This window comes from Prionailurus viverrinus, chromosome A3 (assembly GCF_022837055.1).
Source record: "Prionailurus viverrinus isolate Anna chromosome A3, UM_Priviv_1.0, whole genome shotgun sequence".
In the NCBI taxonomy this organism is placed as follows: Eukaryota; Metazoa; Chordata; class Mammalia; order Carnivora; family Felidae; genus Prionailurus; species Prionailurus viverrinus.
Genome location: NC_062563.1, coordinates 65,081,660 through 65,094,871, shown reverse-complemented (window position 1 = coordinate 65,094,871; position 13,212 = coordinate 65,081,660).

Sequence of the window (13,212 nt, the reverse complement as noted above, 5' to 3'; positions counted from 1 at the left end):
CCACTTTTTGTGTGCATGTACAGATGAGCATTTTATTGGGAAAGGACTTTCCTCACCATTTCCAATGGGATCTCAGAGCCCTGTAGGTAGGAATCACTGCTCTTCAGATTAGCAGGGTTTTCAGACTACTCTGCAAATACCAGTCCCTTGTCTGCAATAAGATTGCATTTGCCACCCGTGGCTGTCACCAGAGGGGGCCGGAATCAATGGGCATTGGTGGATTCTGAATATTCCTACATATTTTGGCTTTTCCCAGAAATCTCACTGTCTCACCTGGGGGAGCTGGAGGGAGAGATGCTGAACACAAAGCCTCGGAGGCCTTCCCAAGCACAGCTAAGGCAGGTAAGGAAGGCTCAGCCAGACTTCATTCTGTCTCGCTGATGTCTTGCCCTCTATCCTAATTCTCCCTGTTGTACAAACCCCACGCCAAGACCACCTTTTCAAAGGAGGCTTCCTTGCCCCCCAGACACACAATATTTCCTCCCTCTCAACCTATGTGCCCCGTTTTGTTTTGTTTTCTATAGCTTCACACAGCTTGGTTCTGTTGCCCAACTAGCCCATTAACTCCTAGATGACAGAATGGTGTCCTCCTCTCTTCTTCCCCCAACAGAGCCTGGCACAGAGTCAGACATAGGGTAGAAGTGCCTTAAATACACCTTAGACTGATACTTTGGGAAAATAAGTGTATTTTGTTTCATTGACCAGAACGGGATGAGATCGAATTGAGTTGAATTGCTGGTGGGCATCGTCAGTATTGTCAATGTCTCAGATTAAATACAAGCTGGGAAAAAAATCTAGCAGAAACTACAGATTCCTTAAGAACGGCCCTATCCCCAGCCACATCCCAAATAGCCACAAAGTCTGTAACACGTCGAGCATCCGAATTTTCCCAATGAGGAGCACACCTGTTATTCAGAAGGAGAAAAGCTCAGTAATTGAATGTATTTACATTTTCTTAGTTTTAGCTTCTACCCTTTACCAGATGAGTCTCCTTCCCCCAAACCCCCAAAGTTATGACTAAACTCGTGGGGAGAACGGGCTTGGGATGACCCAGAGGTATATTCACCAACCCATTGAGGGTGAAATGGCCCCCATGACTTCAGGAGTAATTTTCTCATGTGAGTACGAATGTGTGTATTCATCATTCCCTATGAATATAAGTACACAGGTCTTTGTGTGTATCCTCATGTGTATGTGTGGGGACAGGTATTTGCCTATATATACATTTATTTATATGTGTGTGTGTATACATTCCTGTTTGTTTCCGTGTGTGTGTGTGTGTGTGTGTGCGTGTGTGTGTCTCCACATACCCTTGGAACGAGACCCTAAACTAAAGTCTTTCTAAGACTCCAAAATGGATCACTCAATAATCCTGTGGGCTTAATTTAAGACTTCCCCATGAGGAAATCTCATTTTATGAAATGCTCATGGATTTCACGGTCTGAATCTGTTCTTCATCTGTGCTAGTCTCTTCATGGTGCCTTTTCCCCGGGTCTGCCTTCGTCCCCGCTCTGGCTCCAGCCCTCCTCCTCTTTGCGACAGTCTCAGCTTAGGACAGGGAACCCTTGGGGCGCCTGGGCGGCTCAGTCGGTTGGGCGTCCGACTTCAGCTCAGGTCACGATCTCGCGGTCCGTGAGTTCGAGCCCCGCGTTGGGCTCTGGGCTGATGGCTCAGAGCCTGGAGCCTGCTTCCGATTCTGTGTCTCCCTCTCTCTCTGCCCCTCCCCCGTTCATGCTCTGTCTCTCTCTGTCTCAAAAATAAATAAACATTAAAAAAAATTTTTTTTAAAAGACAGGGAACCCTTACTCACCCATATCACACCTTGCATCCATGTTAGACTATTTTTGTTCACTCTTTAGTGCCAACTTATTGCTGAAAACGATGTATTTTTATTGTATGCCCTATGTAGTGAGTGCACATCCTTTGAGGAGGAATGTGTTTGCTGGTAGTGCAATCTGCTGAGAATCAAGTGTCCTCATAGGCCTCTGTAAGTATTTATCAAATGCCAGAAGTATGAGGGAAGAGGAGGCTTGAGTGTCACAGCCATAGATGGAGACGATTGTGTTCATAGCTCATCGCAGACCCACTCAGAGAAGAACCTGAACTTCCGGGGTCAATGCTGGATCAATGTGCCTGGTATGGCTGGGAATATATACTCAACAGTATGTGATTTCTTCCCTGGATGTGTACATATGTCTGTGTGTGGGGCGTGGGGTATGTGTGTGATGGGCAACACCCCATGATGTCTGGGTTTTCAAATACTCCCAGGGTCTGGATATTGACTTTGGCCAACATGGATTAAATGTGGAGCAAATTCAGCTTATGGACTCTAAAATAGTGAGTCCTATGTGGTCAGAAGCTCAGAAGAGCACTTGCAAAAACCCAGATCATGCCAGCTCTCGTGGGGGATCCAGCATTTATTTCCAGCCACCTGCTGGGACAGGGTGAAGGGTCTTTGGGATGCTGTACATGATAGGCTAGATATTAAAAAGGGAGAGGTGTGGCAGAAGTGGAGGAAAGGATGACTCAGAAAGATTCGTTTGCAACTACAGCCCTTACGTCCATTTTGCAAGCTCCTCTTAGGCAGCATTAATTCTGGCTGAACAACCTTGTAACAACACTGAGAGTTTACCAAATGGTTCATGGATAGAGTTACATTTAGCCTTCACAATAACCTCATGAGGCAGCTGTTCATATGAACCCATTTGCAGAAGAAGAATGAAATATTGTCCTAATTTAGGCAGTCCCAAGGAAGCCTTGAGCCACCATGGCATGGACCAGGGAAAGGAATGCAGCTCCCTTAAGGGTGAGGAATTGTCCCAACTGGGTTGTGGCCCATGGTGGACAGCATGTAGGCAATGTCTGCAGTACAGTGGGGACTGGGGCAGTTAGGATGGATTCCCCACGAGCATGTGAGCCGAGGAGCTCTAGTCTAGGGGGTGGCAGGAATTGGGGAAAGTACTATCCAAAGCCAGATAGAGGGCAGCTCAGAGTTCCAGAGGCTAAGATCTATCAGAGTTACTCCAGCCAGTGGCTGTGGATGTGAGCACAGTATCTGCCTGCCCCCCTTAAGGTGAGAACGCAGATATTAAGGGCCAAGGCAGGGAGGCTGGGGTTTAGGACAGGTATTCAGATCCAAGAGAAAATTGGATTGCTAAGAGGAAAGTCAAATGATCAATTATCAATTGCTGTGTAGCAGTCACTCCAAAACTTAGTGGCTTAAAACAACAGCAATCATTTATTTTACTCATGAATCTGCAACTGGGACAGGGCTTGGCAGGGATGCCTCATCTCTGCTCCTTGTGTATCATCTGGGACAATTTGACTAGAGTTGGAAGATCCACTTTCAAGATGGCGCACTGGCATGTTGGCAAATGAGTGCTGGTTGCTGCTTGGAGCTTAGCCAGATCTGGGGCAGGGCAGTGGGGGAGGACTCAGCTCTTTTCCACAGGGGCCTCTCAACAGGGCTTCCTTACAGCTTGGTGGCTTGTTCCAAGAGCTAGTGTCCCAAGATAATAGGGCAAAAGCTGTATTGCCTTTCCCGACCTGGCCTCAGAAGTCATATGACGTCATTTCTGCCATTATTACAAGCCTATTACAGATTTAAGGGGAATAAACATAGACCATCACCTTCTTCATACACACACACACACACACACACACACACGCACACACACACACACACACACACCCCTCAACAAGAAGATTATCAAAGACACAGTAAAAGAAGGGTACATGGGATTGAGATATTGCTGTCGCATTCTTTAGAAAATCAAATCTGCCACACAAAGGTAAATTACTCATACTACTGCCATCATCCCTTTTCAACAAATATTTTTTTGAGAACTTACCATCTGCTAACCGAACCAGAGGACCCAGTCCCTGCTTTCAAGGAGCTCACAGACTGATAGGTAAGATATAAAGGGGTTATCAAGAAAGCAGGGATAGAAGGAACACACTTCAACATCACAAAGGCCATATATGAAAGACCCACAGCTAATATCCTCAATGAGGAAAAACAGTTTTTCTCCTAAGGTCAGGAACACTACAGAGATATCCACTCTCACCTCTGTTGTTCAACATAGTACTAGGAGTCCTAGTCTCAGCAATCAGACAACAAAAAGAAATAAAATCCATACAAATTGGCAAGGAAAAAGTCAAACTTTCACTGTTCGCCGATGACACGATACTCTACGTGGAAAACCAAAAAAAAAACTCTACCAAAAAATTGCTAGAACTGAAACATGAATTCAGCAGAGTCGCAAGACATAAAATCAACATGCAGAAATCTGTTGCATTTCAATACACCAATAATGAAGCAACAGAAAAAGAAATCAAGGAATCGATACCATTTACAATTGCACCAAAAACCATGAGATACCCAGGAATAAACCTAACCAAAAAGGTAAAAGATCTCTATGTTGAAAACTATAGATCGCTAATGAAAGAAATTGAAGAAGACACAAAGAAACGGAAGAATATTCCATGCTTATGGATTGGAAGAACAAATATTGTTAAAATGTCAATACTACCCAAAGTAATCTACAGATTCAGTGCAATCCCTACCAAAATAGCACCAGCATTCTTCACAGAGCTAGAAGAAACAATTCTAAAATTTGTATGGAACCAGAAAAGACTCCAACTAGCCAGGGTAATACTGAAAAAGAAAACCAAAGCTCGAGGTTTCACAATTCTGGACTTCAAGCTGTATTAGAAAGCTGTAATCATCAGGCAGCATGGTACTGGCACAGAAACAGACACATAGATCAATGCAACAGAATAGAGAACCCACAAATGGACCCACAAATGTATGGCCAACTAATCTTTGACAAAGCTGGAAAAAACATCCAACGGAAAAAAAGACAGCCTCTTCAGCAAATGGTATTGAGAAAACTGGACAGAGACATGAAGAAGAATGAATCTGGACTACTTTCTTACACCACACACACACACACACACACACACACACACACACACAATCAAAATGGATGAAAGACCTAAATGTGAGACAGAAAACCATCAAAACCCTAGAGGAGAACACAGGCAGCAACCTCTTTGACCTCGGCCACAGCAACTTCTTACTAGACATGTCTCCAGAGGCAAGGGACACAAAAGCAAAAATGAACCATTGGGACCTCATCAAGATAAAAAGCTTCTGTACAGTGAAGGAAACAATCAGCAAAACTAAAAAGCAACTAATGGGATGGGAGAAGATATTTGCAAATGACATATCTTTTACATGGCTAGTATCCAAAATCTATAAAGAACTTCTCAGACTCAACACCTCAAAAACAAATAATCCAGTGAAGAAATGGGCAAAAGACATGAATAGCCATTTTTCCAAAGAAGACATCCAGATGGCCAACCGACACATGGAAAAATGCTCAACATCCCTCATCATCAGGGAGATACAAATCAAAACCACAATGAGATACCACCTCACACCTGCCAGAATGGCTAACATTAACAACTCAGGCAACAACAGATGTTGGTGAGGATGCAGAGAGAGAGGATCCCTTTTGCAATGCTGGTGGGAATGCAAACTGATGAGCCACTCTGGAAAACAGTATGGAGGTTCCTCAAAAAATTAAAAATAGAACTACCCTACGGCCCACAATTGCACTACTAGGTATTTATCCAGGGGATACAGGTATGCTGTTTCGAAGGGACGTAGACACCCCAATGTTTATAGCAGCACTATCAACAATAGCCAAAGTATGAAAAGATCCCAGATATCCATTGACTGATGAACGGATTAAGAAGATGCGTTATGTATATACAATGGAATACCACCCGGTGACGAAAAAGAATAAAATCTTGCCATTTGCGACCACGTGGATAAAACTAGAGTGTATTAGGCTAAGTGAAATAAGTCAGTCAGAGAAAGACAAATACCATATAATTTCACTCATGTGGAATTTAAGAAACAAAACAGATGAACATAGGGGAAGGGAAGGAAAAATAAAATAAGATAAAAACAGAGAGGGAAGCAAACCATAAGAAACTCTTCAATATAGGGGACAAACTGAGGGTTGCTGGAGGGGTGGTGGGTGGGTGGGGGCATGAGCTAAACGGGGGATGGGCATTAAGGAAGGCACTTGTTGGGATGAGCACTGCGTGTTATATGTAAGTGAGGAATCACTGGATTCTACTCCTAAAGCCAATACTACACTGTATGTTAACTAACTTGAATCCAAATAAAAATTAAAAAAAAAAAAAGAAATCAAGGGGTTATGGTACCATGAGATGGTGTAATGGTGGAAATAAGTATAGGAAGGTGACGTGGGGACTGGAACAGGGCCGCAGCCCCAACCTGGGGGAGGAAGAGTGTCAGGAAAGTTTTCCAGAGAAAGTAACATGTCATCTGAGTCCTGAAAAATAAGGGGTTTGGGAATGAGGGAGAGGTTTCCAGGGAGAGGCAACAGCACATACAAAGATCCGCAGGAGGGAAAGATACCCCTCAGCTTTGCTGCAGTGACAAACAACCCCCAAATCTCAGAGGTTTACAGCCACGCACATTATTTCTCGCTCATATTAAATGCAGGCTGCAGGCCAGCTGTGACTGTGCTTTGAGCTGGGGCTCCGCTCCATCTTCTCTTTCATCCTGTAACACAAGCTGGAGTGACACCTGTCTGGGAGTATGAGAGCAAAAGAAGAAAGAGTCCTGGTGGCAACGTACAATGTCTCTAAAAGCTTCTGTTCATCCACTCGCATTTATTAGTCGACCCTGTCATGTGGCCAAGTCCAGGGCCAATGAGGCAGGGACGTAGGCTTCTCCCATAAAGGAATAAGTAGGTGGTGATAGATATGTATGACCGGAGTGGAAGAGCCCATGGAGATCACTCAGGATGGCTGAAGCCTTGAGGAAGCGATGGGTATCTGGATATATGCGCAAAGTCCGATGACAAAGGACCTCAGAAACCATGCTAAAGCGTCTAAATTTCATCCTGAGGTTAACAGGTGCCATTAGAGGAATGTAAACACGGAGTGGCACAATCATATCTGTGCTCTAAATTGGTGGCTCTGGATGATTCTTGATAGAAGGGTTAGAAAAGGCATCACACTGGGGAGTGGGGAGAAAGAAACAATATTTGTTTAGTGCCTTTTATGTGCCGGGCACCAAACCTCCACATTCCATAGAAGACTAGAATAGTAGCCCACCCATCACCTCATTCTTCCATGTCTGGACTCACAGTCTCTGCAGATCAGGCACTGGGCCATACAGTCCCTCCCCGCCCTCCCCCACGCAACATCACCGACTGGAGTGGGAATCACCTGACCAAAGATGAGCCTAAGATTCTCCACCCCCCCTCCATCCCTCTGTCTTCCTCTTCCTCTCCTCCTGTCCTTTCCCTCTCCCTCCCTCTATCCCCTGAATTCTGAACGGGTTGGGGGGGGGGGCAGAGATTTCAGAGTGCCTCCCGAGTGGCTGAACGAGGGACTCAATGAAAAACGAGGGAAGTATTAAAAGGAGTAGCAACAGGGAAAGCTTCTCTTCAGAGAGAAAACAAGCATGCTCAGATGGGAGCGGAGGAGAGATGACTCTGCCATCGGGAGGGAGGAAAAGCCTTGATTTCTAACTACTGTCCAGTTTCTGGTTCCATCCCTGTTAAGGACAATGGGGTTCCCTGCCCTTGAATCCATGTGCTACCCCTGAATCCTTACAATAAGTTTATTCTTTTGTTTATTCTATTGGTCCGAGTGGATTTCTGTGATTTGCACCTCAAAGTACCTTGACTAAGATATTTTAATTCTCTGAGTCCCCCTAAGTTCACCCCAGGCATAATGGGGCCACGAATCCATCCAGACTTTACCAGCTTGGGACCACGGCTGCTGTACGGCCTGCCCTGGTCGCAGTGGGCTCCTGCCCGGCAGGGGCTCACATAGACCGAAAGTCACGAGCCCCAGGGCCCGGTGGTTGAAACCTCAGGAGGGCAGAGATGGCTTTTCCTAGAACCTAGAGCCGTCTTCCTGACACCTGACACCTACAATGAACTCTCAACCACTGGGAGCTGGAAGTGCCCAGGGAGTAGAACTTGGAGTGGAAAGGACTGGGGGTAGGTGGGGACAGCTTACTGGTAAAGCTGCCCCAGTGAAGTGGGTCAAAGCCAAATGGTGGGAGGAAATAACTCAGGTTTTCCATAGCTGCTGGACTTGTACTTAACCTCTCAGAGCCTCAGGGTCACCACCTGTAAAATGGAGCTGTAGGTGGGCCTCGTGCATGGAAGAATCATGAGATTATGTGAGATATCACGGTGCCCGGCATATAATAGCCATTCAGCAAATCTTCCTATTATTATTATCCTATTATCTTGCTATTATAGAGGAACTAAGGGCAGTAAGGCTTATGGTTTATAGTATGGGTTTTGGCACCAAGGACTGAAACTTCAGAGGCTTTTTTTTACCAGCTGCATGGCTGCATTGGTCGAGTTGCTTAACCTCTGAGCCTGTCTCCTCCTCTGTAAATGCTGATAATACCCATTTTATAGGGTTATTGGGAACCAGAGGTTGCATTACCTTTATCCCTAATCCCAAATGCAACTGTATTCAATTCAACAAGAATTTGTTGAATGCTTATTGTGTGCCAAGCACCGGGTCATTATTCTCATTTTACAAATGAGCAAAATAGGCTCCAAGACTGAGTAATTTACTGAGGTGGTGGATCTGGATCAAGGGCTCAGGCCTGTCTGATGACAAAGGCCGTGCCCACTGCCCTACTCACCCTACTTTCCCCAAATGTGAGCATTTACTAACAGCGCAACTATACTAGAACGATTGGAACAGAGACGGCAACTGCCAAAGGGCCCACCACACCTGTCATCACAAACCCGAATGCCACAGTGCTACCAGAGGACATCTATTTGAGGCTGACATTGACCTGGTCCCTCTGCAGCAGCCTCGCGCACAGGTTGTCCTAAGCTATGTGCCCTCCCCAGCAGGGCTGTATCTTGTTTCTACCTACTTTAGTAGAGCATTTGCACAGCACTGTGCATAAATTAATTAGCACACATGCTTCTATAAGAAACAGCCCCTGGATTTTAGCCTTAATTCACAGAGACAACAAAATAAAGTATTGGATTTCCAAGTTAAGAACAATCTGACTTTTTTCAGGTTCCCTTTCAAGAAATGCAGAACTTGATGGAAAACCCTGTGTGACTGCTTTCAACGGCTGGGTGAGAGTGCCCTCTTGCTCAGGTGCTACCCAAATCAGGAGAGCCAAGAGCAGGCACCAGCCAGGGGGAGGGGCTATCACTGATGAGCAGGACTGATGCATTGTAATTAATGCTAATAAAAATAGATACTGCAGGAGAGAGTAGTGCCAAGCCAGGAATCCCTACTCCCGGATAGAATTTCTCACAGGTAATGGAAAGAAGAAGAAGGAAAAAAAAAAAAAAAGTCACTTCTTATAGGAAACCTGATCTACACGTTGCCTGCAGAGGATTTTTGTAAAGTAACTAAGGAAATGCAACTAAAGACAGCAGCCCCAGAAAAATTAGACTAACTCTGCGTTGAAAACTTTCTTTCCTGCAACCCAAGGGAACCTGGTAACGCCATAGGCAGTCAGATACACTCAGAATTTCTAAGAGCAGCGCGTTCAGTCTGCAGCTTCTATGCAGCGCTAAGGGGACTCCAACACCCAGTGCTTCTGGTTGGAGGAAGCCGACACAACGCTGAGACTTTCCCTACTAAGAAGAGGAGAGCTAGGAGGGAAGAACGGGAGAGAGGGGGAGGAAAGGGGCCATTTTCCTATTGGCCTGGTACTTCGCAGTTGCTGCTGTCAGTCAAATCCCACTGGTCATTCTGCCGTCCATTCAAACATTCCCCGGGCGCCCACGGTGTGCAAGGCAGACCCAGATTCTCCGGGAGGGGGCGACGGGATAAGAGGGTGAAACGCTGGTGTCTGTGCCCCAGGGATGGTGGGATCAGACCATGGCAACCTAGTGCGCCTCCGAGGGAGCGCGCCCCACTTCTAGTGGCCTCTCTGGCAGCGCAAACGTCGGGTTAGTGCTGGGGGAAGTGGATAGGGAGGAACCAGCGGGCCTTCCCGGCGCCCTCTGGCTGGTCCACTAGAGGCCTGGGGGGAACTGCGACTCACCCAACGACCTGGACTCTGAGACCTGCCGCTTGGGGGCGCTCGCGGGCAGACCCTGCCGAAGGCACGTTTAGGGACGAAAAGGATCTCTGAGGCTCCTACGAAAAGAAAAATACCAAAAAGAAAAACCGGGCGGCGGATTCAGGCGGCTTCCTGAACCCAAAGCCGAGAGTCTGGCCGCCTCCCCCGGATGCCCGGCCCGCCGTGCCCGCGCCCCAACCTCTCCCCAGGCAAAGGGGCCCGGCGTCCCCTGCCAGCCCGGGAGGGAGCGTGGCGCGAGCAGGAAGGGACCCCAGCACTGAGCCGTGACCGCGGGCGGGGACAGAAGGCCGCGAGCCAGGCCGGGCGTCGTCGGACCGCGGGCAGCGCCCCTGGCGTGGGTACCCGCCTCGGGTCCCGCTTGGTCCCCGCTCGGTCCCGGCGCCTCCTCGGGCCGAGTCACCGGTTTACCGACCTCCAAACCGGCCCCGAGCCCTAGTTCTCGCTCTTTTCGTTTGAACAAGAGCCCCTGTGAGCCTGTGCGACCTCCAACCCGTTGTCTCCGGAGGGCCCTCTAGACTGCCCCGTGGGTCCTGAGCAAAAGCCCCAGAGAAGGACGGTGCTACTCCGGTCTTTGGGGGTCTGTGACCGTGCAGGCATGTGCGGCGCCGGCGACGCCCGGAGTCGCGTCGTTACGGGAGGGCTGCGGCCGGGAGCCCAGTGCCCGAAACCTTGCCCGGGGCTGGGGGCGCCGTGGGGGCCACTTTCTGAAATGGAGATTCACGTGAGCGGAATGCCTGCGCCTTGACTGCCCCCAAACGCTGGGCAACACAGACCGCCATGGGGTGCTGGGTTTTGCCAATACCCCCTCGGGTCCGCGAGGCAGCCACGCAGCCTGAGGGGGCGAAGGGCCCGGCGGCTGCGGCGGCGGGGAGGCGCCCGGAGTCTCAGCGCACACCAGCCCTGCTCCGCTAGCCCGCTTTCAACGAAACTGGCCTCCGAGGCCCGAGCCGGAGGCCGGGTCTCTCAGCGAGTTTGCTGCGGGAACAGCGGGCTCTGGGATTGCGGACGCCCGCTACAGTCCCCCAGCCACCCCGGGGCGGCGACGCCCCAGAACCCAACCCGGTGCGAGCTGCGGGGAGGGCCTGAGGCGGCAGGGCCAGGGCCAAACTCTGCCCAGGGGATTCCTGCAGCCTTTAAAGCCTGGAAAAAAAAATACATAAATAAAGATTAAAAAAAAAAAAAAAGCTTCTGGTCTTCTGGTTTGGCATAGAGCCCCCCCCCCCCCACCGTCCCCTCCTCTGCTGGTGGAAATAGCCTACAAGCAGCTGCTCCTTAGATCACCCTCTTCTTTCCAAACTGGCCTCAACCCAAAGTCAGAGAAGCCCTTTGGGGGCTGGTGCGGCTGCTTTCTCCCTTTCCCAAAAGTTCTGCTGGTGGGTAATGTACTGGCCCTGGGCTGGGTCATCTGTGGGGGCCCAAGGGCTTTGTGCTGGGGAGCTTCCAGCCCAACTCCAGACATAAAGGCCCCAGACTGTCCCTGACCAAGAGTCAGGGGCAAAGGCATTCTGTCAGAGTGAGCTCATTGGAGCACACCCATCCACCTGTGCTGCTGCCTTCCAGAAAGTCCTATCCCAGGGGACTGCCAGCACACTTTGGAGGTCAAAGGAGACATTTCAGTGAGTCCCAAATTTCCACGTGTCTGCTAAAGTTTTCTCCTTCCCAGCCATGGAGCTTCTCCTATTTGTGCTTGAAGAGATGGCAAATGCAGGCCTCCCCAGCATGTCTCAGGGAAAGAAAGAATATGGGATTGGGTAGATTGGGATAGGTTAGACACAAGGCTTCTCCAGCAGCTGCTTTGAGCACTGGCACCGGGGGCTAGGATTGCCTTAAGGTCAGGCTGGCAAATCCTCCCCCAATCAGCTCCCCTGTGCTCTGTCCTGTGGCAAAGCCTTCCAGGGAGGGGGCTGGACAAGAAGGGGCTTCAGATTGTGAAGAGAGCCCAGCTAAGCTAGGAACCCTTTTAGGGCAGGCCCTCAGCTATCCCTGCCGGCAAGAGGTTCTAGCTCAGACCTGTGAGAACTGGGTTTCTGCAAACATGGGAGGAAGGGGAGAGTTGGTGGCATGGACACACCCCCATACACTGGGTGATGGTGTTCCAGGTTTTCTGTGCTTGCTCTGTGATGGCTTTTCACATGGCACCCATGATATTATCCAGGTCAGCATCTGTTCTCTTGGCAGGGGTGACTCTTGGGTTTGGCAGCCAGGGGCCCCAAAGAGGGCAAAGCTGGAAAGAACAGTGAGTCTGAAGTTCCAGAAAATCTGCCTTAGCTGAACACGGCAGGACCCAGTCCTGGAGAACGTTCAGTCTTGAAGCTCCAAGAGTCCAGGGAGGGGGACATTCATAGTGGAAGCTGCGGCTGAGGATGCTAAGGTTACCCGCTTTTTCAAAGTTAGGATTCTCAGACCTGCCCCCAGCTCAGAATCAGCGGGGATGTGAAAGACCACGCAAGCCCCATCTAAGAGTGGGAGAAGGTGAGGTAGAACAGACCATAAACTGGTCCAAAGTCTTATACCAGGAACTTACTGTCCAGTCCCACTCACTGGCCCCAGACCATGGTGCTCCCCCACAGCCCCAGCCTGTCCTTGCCAAGAGGTAGGATGGCCATGGTGAGAGCTGGGACCAGCCTGCTGTCATTAACCTTGTGGCTGAAGATGAGGTCTTAGAAAGAGTAGGTTGCCCATTCTTGGGGGTCAGCAAGGTAGACTCTGAACGTTAGTGAGGCCAGGGGTAAATATTTCCCCCATGTCTCCCAGAGTCCTCTAAGACCGACTCTTGCATGAACCTTGTGTGGCAGCACGCAGGACTCTGCATAGGGTGGCCTGGATGCAGCAGGCCCCCTCCCAGACAACAGACACGGCTTCTGAAGATGCCACCTGGATTTCTGCAGGGAACTGTCCCTGGCACTGGCTTGGAACCTACTTTGACAGCCCTGGTCTCAACACACACAGGAGGAGGCGGGAGAGGCCTCCAAAAACAGGCCTTAGGGCGAGTCCCCCCAGGGTTCCACTTTTTCATGTCTGCAACTCCCCCGGAAGATTTCTAGAATACTAGAGCAGGAGGAAACTTTTAGAAATCT